The sequence below is a fragment of the Onthophagus taurus genome, chromosome 3 (genome assembly GCF_036711975.1).
Source record: "Onthophagus taurus isolate NC chromosome 3, IU_Otau_3.0, whole genome shotgun sequence".
Taxonomy (NCBI): domain Eukaryota; kingdom Metazoa; phylum Arthropoda; class Insecta; order Coleoptera; family Scarabaeidae; genus Onthophagus; species Onthophagus taurus.
This window is the reverse complement of record NC_091968.1, coordinates 22,620,482-22,629,185: the sequence shown is the minus strand read 5'-3', so window position 1 is coordinate 22,629,185 and position 8,704 is coordinate 22,620,482.

Below are 8,704 nucleotides of genomic sequence, written 5' to 3'. Positions count from 1 at the left end.
ACCACACTTGGGTCAATAACTCTCTTATATGACGGGGAGAAAACTCCAGAACTATGTTCATTTTATGGGAAATTTTCTGCTCTTTTCATCGGTATATAACACATCTCAATCACACGTTTGCACAATCGTTTATCAGCCCAGCAACAAACTTTTCCCTTGTATTTCCGTCTACTTTTCGGGCCAATATCTTGGTTATCTAGAAAGATAGCGAAAACTAAGAACACGTTTGAAAAGCTTGGTCTTTTCTCTATCTTAAACCAAGTTTTCGTCCGCCGATATGTTGATGATAAGAGCAAGAAAAAATAAGAAACGTCACGCTGTATTCAATTTACCTCAAAATTACCAAACTTCACAGCCTTGTGCAGCCGTTGCCAGATGGAAATTCAATAAATGGTTTATATATTCGGAAAGAGCTGACCTTGGACTATCTTATTCCGAGTTTTCGTCCGCCAATTTCTATCAGCGTCTGTAAGGAAAACGCACCTGAAAAAGCCCCTACCGATGAAAACACGCATGTATTTCTTGCACTAATAACTTTCCTATTTGACGGGGGAAAACTCTACAACTATATTCAGCTTATGGGAAATTTTCTGCTCTTTCCAACGATGTGTGACACGCCGTGATCACACGTTTGCACAATCCTTTTTTCTAACTAAGAACTACCTAAACCACGAATTTTTGCCGCGGCTAAACCACGCTTAGGTCAATAACTCCCTTGTATGACGAGGAGAAAATTGAATAAGAATTGAACTGATTGTGAGTTAAAAACCATCAAAACACAATTCAACAATTTGAATCTAAAATTGCTCAAATTGTTCCAGATTCTGATAAAATAGGTGTAACATGAAATAATCTTTACGTTTTGAACAGTTTAACATGTTTCTAAACGTAAAACTAAAACTAGAACTAAAACTAGAACTAACACTAGCACTATCAGTAGAACTAACACTAGACTGGGTTCCAACTAGTTTTCTGAAGAAGGTTGTGACATGGCACCCGAAACGTCAAACATTTGTTCAAAAAACGCACGGCTCAACCCGAAAGATTCTAGTTCTAGGTCTAGTGTTACTTGTAGTGATAGTGCTAGTGTTAGTTTTATTAACACCGGCCGTGAAAGCCTTCGTACTTATATGTTTTTAAACGGTTTTAAATAAATTAAGACTGAACGAAAAATTATCTGTTAACATGAAATTAAGTTAGGATTCTCTCTTGGGTAAAATTTTGTTCCAAGTTTTCCTTCATCAAATAAGAAAGTCAGGGTAAGAAGTGATTGCGTTCTGCTACTTGTAGGTTGTCTTTCAGGTGCGTTTGTTTTACAGACGCCGGCAGATATTGACGGCGTCTGTAAATGAAAACTCGAAATAAGACTAAGAAATAAGAATTTGTTGAATTTCCTTCTGATAACGGCTGCACAAGGCCTTAAAGTGGGGCAATTTTGAGGTGATTTAAATGAAAAGACCAAACTTTCCAACCGTGTTATTAGTTTTTCGCTATTTTTCTAGATAATGAAAATATTAGACCAAAAAGTAGACGGAAATACAAGGGGAAAGTTTGTTGCTGGGCTAAAAACGATTGTGCAAACGTGTGATTGAGATGTATTATATACCGATGAAAAGAGCAGAAAATTTCCCATAAGATGAATATAGTTCTAGAGTTTTCTCCCCGTCATATAAAGGAGTTATTGACCCAAGCGTGGTTTAGCCGCGGCAAAAATTCGTGGCAGCGCGACGGTGCTTATTTTTTCTTGCTCTCATTATCAACATATCGGCGGACGAAAACTCGGTTTAAGATAGGAAACAACCAAGCTTTCCAACCGTGTGCTTAGTTTTTCGCTAGCGTTATAAGTAACAAAGATATCCGTCCGAAAAGTACATAGATGGAAATACAAAAGTAAAGTTTGTTGTCAACTGTAGGCTCCTTTTCATCAGCGTTTTCTTTACAGACGTCGACAGATATTGACGGACGAAAACTCGGAATAAGATAGTCCAAGGTCAGCTCTTTCCGAATATGTAAACCATTTGTTAAATTTCCATCTGGTAATGGCTGCACAAGGCCGTGAAGTTTGATAATTTTGAGGTAATTTGAATGCAGCGGGATGTTTCTTATTTTTTCTTGCTCTCATTATCAACATATCGGCGGACGAAAACTCGATTTAAGATAGAGAAAAGACCAAGCTTTCCAACCGTGTGCTTAGTTTTTCGCTATCTTTCTAGATAACGAAGATATGGGCCCTAGAAGTAGGTGGAAATATAAAGGAAAAAGTTTGTTGCTGGGCGGTTTGTTGCTATCTTCTCGCCGGTTGGCTCTTTTGGTGTTATAAGCGTTATAAGGTAAGAGTTAAGATAAAACTTGCGTTTTTAACTTCTACTTTGATATAATTAGTGATACAATTGTGCTTATTTGTGTAGATTACATAAATAAATTAATTGTTATCAATCGCAGGGTTAGGCGATTCTAAAAATTGTATCAAAACAATTAAATACGAAGTGATCATCGTGAATAAAATATAAAATAGAGAGTTATCGATCGGAAAAACAGCGGCTGCTGAAAATACAGGCGCACAACAATCGTTTAAATCCGCTAATAAGTTTAATTCGTTTTGTAAATTATTGTATTTATCCGAACCAGGTAGTAATTGCAAAGCGTTCGTTGCAGTTATTTTAATTAAATTCCCCTCTTCCGTTGCTTCATGACAACTTTTAATTATTATTAAACAAACCGACTAAAAAAAATAATAATAAAAATCGATTCAATTTCATTAAATCTTATTACCAATTTAAAAGCTGCTGCGACAATACTCCAAATTACATCGTTTATGCGTTTATATTTCCCAGGAATTATTTTCCAAATAATAGTTTCTAAACCAGGAAGTACGCTAATAACAGTAAACACGCAAATTAAAACGAAAATCCAACCGAATAAGTCATTATAAAAGTTAATAACATCACAACAATCTGCGTAAACATCGGTTAATTTTTGTATAATTTTAGTTTTCTTATAAATATCCGAATAATTTTTATCGTCGACTTTTTTAACCGAAATTATATTGAAATTTTCAATTTTTATTTCCGTATCTAATTCCCGAGTAATAATCTCGTTGATTTTTCGAAAACTATATTTTAGAAACGTCGTGATATCGTCCATAACCAAGGCGAGCCAAATTAGTCGAATATTCGCGTTTTGAGCGAATACCGCAAGATAAATTTTATCCGTTGTAATCACGAAAAAAACAAAGTTTATTATTAAAAGTAAATGTTTCGCTGCGTAAGAAAAATACGAAGAAAATTCGACTTCCTCAACATCAATTAATCCTTTTAATTTTTCTAATATTTTACTTATCTTTTTAATCGTTAATTCCCATTGATTTCTTTTTGTAAATGCAACTTGAATCGCCGTTAATAAATTAATAATCGCTAAAATTGCGGTTAATGCGTGTCCTATTAGTTTTTCGTGCGGTTGAATTTCTTTTGAGTAAAACTCTTCGAAATAATAAGCTTGGACGAAGTACGATACACAAATGAAGAGTAACATGAACGTTTGTTTTATTTTCCATGATACCGTGTTGTTAAATTTTTGAGTGTTGTTGTTGTAATTAGGGGTGATGCAATAATATTTTGTTATTCTCATTAAACCGAATAGTCTTCGAGGTGCCATCGTTCAATAATGTGGTTTAAAATGACATTGTGATATATTTCCTATTCAATTTTATTTTGATGCATTATTAATTTTGTTTACAAAGAAATTTTTTATGTATCCATGAAACATCATGCAATTTTAATAATTTAATGCAGAAAATGTTTCTAATTTTAGTGTTAGTTCTAGTTTAGTAATAATATACAGTGTGTTAATTAATTATTATCGTACCCGACAAAGTATGCAACCAATATCACAGATTGGTATTACAACGCGATGAAAGTTCCTAAAAGCCGTTTAAAATATATTTAGATACCTATATTTTAATAATTAAAAAAAAATATTTTAAATATAAAAAAGTCTAACTTTCTGTCCTTTTATTTAAAATAATTTTTAGTGTAGCCATAGATTGAAATGAATGCTGAAAGTAGTGGTTATTTTGATTTGTTTATTATAGAACAATAGATAGATAGCCATAAATTAAAAGAACTGTTTCGAAAAATATAAAGGCAGCAAAGAATGGTTAAAGAAAATGCAGAAACTCACAAAATTATCCAAGCTACCACTACATATTAAGATATGCAGCCAATATTACACAGGTCACGTGGATTACAATAATTAATTAACACAGAGTACAATCTAACACTATTTAGTACTAACTAGCACTATTTAACAGTGTCACTATAACTAACATTAGACTTAGAACTACAATCATTTGGGTTTAGCCGTCTTTTTAGACGTACGGCTAAACCCAAATGATTCTAGTTCTAGTGACAGTGCTAAGTAAAGCTATCTAGCACTGTCATTACAACTAACACTAGACCTAGAACAAGAATCATTTGGGTTTAGCCGTCTTAAGAGACGTTCGGCTAAATCCAAATGATTATTGTTCCAGGTCTAGTGTTAGTTCTAGTGACAGTGCTAACTAGCGCTATTTAGCATTGTCATTAAAACTAACACTAGACAGACCTAGAACTAGAATCATTCGGTTTTAGCCGTCTTAAGAGACATACGGCTAAATCCAAATGATTCTTGTTCTAGGTCTAGTGTTAGTTCTAGTGACAGTACTAACTAGAGCTATCTAGCACTGTCATTAGAACTATCACTAGACCTAGAACAAGAATCATTTGGGTTTAGCCGTCTTAAGAGACGTTTGGCTAAATCCAAATGATTCTTGTTCTAGGTCTAATATTAGTTTTAGGGACAGTACTAACTAGAGCTATCTAGCACTGTCATTAGAACTATCACTAGACCTGGAACAAGACTCATTTGGGTTTAGCCGTCTTAAGAGACGTTTGGCTAAATCCAAATGATTCTTGTTCTAGGTCTAGTGTTAGTTCTAGTGACAGTACTAACTAGAGCTATCTAGCACTCTCATTAGAACTAACACTAGACCTAGAACAAGAATCATTTCGGTTTAGCCGTCTTAAGAGACGTACGGCTAAATCCAAATGATTCTTGTTCTAGGTCGTCTAGTGTTACTTCTAGTGACAGTGTTAATTAGTGCTACTTAACATTCTCATTAGAACTAACGCTAGCTCTAGAACTAGGATCACTCGAGTTTAGTCGTCTTTTTAGACGTACGGCTAAACCCAAATGATTCTAGTTCTAGTGACAGTGCTAATTAGAACTATCTAGCATTGTAATTAGAACTAACACTAGACCTAGAACAAGAATCATTTGGGTTTAGCCGTACGTTTAAAAAGACGACTATACTCGAGTGATCCTAGTTCTAGATCTTGCGTTAGTTCTAATGAGAATGTTAAGTAGCACTAATTAACACTGTCACTAGAAGTAACACTAGACGACCTAGAACAAGAATCATTTGGGTTTAGCCGTCTTAAGAGACGTGCGGCTAAATCCAAATGATTCTTGTTCTAGGTCTAGTGTTAATTCTAGTGACAGTGCTAATTAACGCTACCTAGCATTCTCATTAGAACTAACGCTAGACCTAGAACTAGAATCATTCGAGTTTAGCCGTCTCTTGAATGGTATGGCTAAATCCGAATGTTTCTAGATCTAGTGTTAGTTCTAGTGACAGTGCTAACTAGCGCTATCTAGCACTGTCATTAAAACTAACACTAGACAGACCTAGAACTAGAATCATTCGAGTTTAGCCGTCTTAAGAGACGTACGGCTAAATCCAAATGATTCTTATTCTAGGTCTAGTGTTAGTTCTAGTGACAGTACTAACTAGAGCTATCTAGCACTCTCATTATAACTAACACTAGACCTAGAACAAGAATTATTTGGGTTTAGCCGTCTTAAGACACGTACGGCTAAATCCAAATGATTCTTGTTCTAGGTTTAGTGTTAGTTCTAGTGACAGTACTAACTAGAGCTATCTAGCACTGTCATTAAAACTAATACTAGACAAACCTAGAACTAGAATCATTCGGGTTTAGCCGTCTTAAGAGATGTACGGCTAAATCCAAATGATTCTTGTTCTAGGTCTAATGTTAGTTCTAGGGACAATACTAACTAGAGCTATCCAGCACTGTCATTAGAACTATCACTAGACCTAGAACAAGAATCATTTGGGTTTAGCCGTCTTAAGAGACGTTCGGCTAAATCCAAATGATTCTTCTTCTAGGTCGTCTAGTGTTACTTCTAGTAACGGTGCTAATTAGTGCTACTTAACATTCTCATTAGAACTAACGCTAGACCTAGAACTAAGATCACTCGAGTTTAGCCGTCTTTTTAGACGTACGGCTAAACTCAAATGATTCTAATTCTAGTGACAGTGCTAATTAGAACTAACACTAGACCTAGAACAAGAATCATTTGGGTTTAGCCGTCTTAAAAGACGTGCGGCTAAATCCGAATGATTCTTGTTCTAGGTCTAGTGTTAGTTCTAGTGACAGTGCTAATTAACGCTACCTAGCATTCTCATTAGAACTAACGCTAGACCTAGAACTAGAATCATTTGAGTTTAGTCGTCTTTTGAAAGGTATGGCTAAATTCGAATGGTTCTAGATCTAGTGTTAATTCTGGTGACAATGCTAACTAGCGCTATCTAGCACTGTTATTAGAACTAATACTAGACAGATCTAGAACTAGAATCATTCGGGTTTAGCCGTCTTAGGAGACGTACGGCTAAACCTGAATGTTTCCAGTTCTAAATCTAGTGTTGATTCTAATGATAGTGAAAGTATTAATTCAAAGTATTGTTCCAACTATTAGAACTAACACTAACACTATCACTAGAACCAACATTAAACCTAGAACTAGAAACATTTGGGTTTAACCGTTTTTTTGAAACGTACGGTTAAGCCCGAATGCTTCTAGTTCTAGATCTAGTGTTAGTTCAATAAAAATATACAACAATTTTTTGCTGTACAATTTATATTTATTGCTATAGGCAACGAGGTATATGATGTAAGTTAAATTAAATTGATCAGAAATTCTGTTCAATTGGGTATTTGCAAAAATTTAATGGCGACTGGTTTTCAAAAAAATTTAGTATAACAAAGGTATTGTCAAAAATAATGAGAAATCTACCGCAATTCAATATTAATTTGATTAAAGATACTGCTCAACCCGAAATTTGCAAAAATTCGGTGAAAACAGCTTTTTTAATCACCTAGGAAATGGCAGAATATTTTTTGTTAATATTTGCAATTTTAAACATAACTAAGAATCTGCTATAGCTCAAATTAAACTGTTTAAGGATTCTGCTCAATCCGAAATTTGAAAGAAAACATGAAAAACAGTATTTTTGCAATATTTGCTGTTATAGACATGGTAAGATATTTGCTGCAGTTCCAATGAAATAGATTAAAGATTTTGCTCAACCCAAAATTTGCAATAACTGATTGAAAACTAGTTTTGTACATTCTGGATTAGCAGTACGTCTTTAAAGTTGATAGACAATTCTGCTTATTTATATTGAAACTTGCAAAAATTGAAGGAAAGGTGGTTTTATAAAAAAACAGAAATTGGCAAAAGTAGTTATACAAAAGGTATATACACTAGGTATATGATCAGAAATTCTATTAAACTCGGTATTAGTAACTTAATGGCAATTGGTTTTCAAATCATGTATTAGAAGTGGTTGGAATAAAATGCCGTTGAAACTAAATTGGTCACAAATTCTGTTCAACCCACAATTTGTAAAAATTGAAATAATCCGGATTTCCAAAGAAACAGGAAATAACAAACATAATTTTCTTTGTATATATGCATCAGAAGTCTCCTAAAATCAAAATTTGCAAGATTTTCATAAAAACTTGGTTTCCAGAAAAGTTTGAGATGAGCAAAACAATTTTTGCTCCACGTTTACTATTTATAAGTGCTGAGGAATACGATGTAGTGCAAACAAAATTGTTCAGAAATCCTGGCCAATCACGAAAATGCAAAAATTTTATGGAAATTAGTTTTCCAAACAAATAGAAAATGGCCAAAGAATTTTTTTTCATATTTGATTTATCAGAGATAATGACAAATCGACCGAAATTCAATATTAAATTGATTAAAGATTATGCTCAACCCAAAATTTGCAAAAACTGTGGCGGAATATGTTTTGTTAATATTTACTGTTTTGAACATGATGAGGAATCTGCTGTAGCTTAAAATAACCTGATTAATGATTCTGCTCAAGCTCAAATTAATTGAATCAGAAGTTCTGCTCAAATCAAAATTTGCCAGATTTTCAGAAAATCCTGGTTTCCAGAAAAGTTGAAGATAACCAAAACAAACTATTATTCTACATAAATTATCTATTTATAAAAATATTCTTCAACCAGAAATCTTAAAAAATTCAATGGAAATTGATTTAAAACTTAATTGATTTATTTTTCATGTTTGATGTGTCACAGATAATCTGCCGCAATTCAAAATTAAAGTGATTAATGATTCTACTCAACCCGAAATTTGCAAAAACTCGTGGAGAACTGGTTTTCTAATCAAATAGGAAATGGCAGAATTTTTTTTAATATTTGCTGTTTTAAAGATGATGAGGAATCTGCTATAGCTCAAGTTAAACTGATTAAAGATTCTGCTCAATCCGAAATTTGCAAAAAACATGAAAAACTAGTATTGTAATGAAACAAGAAATTGCAGAAGTATTTTT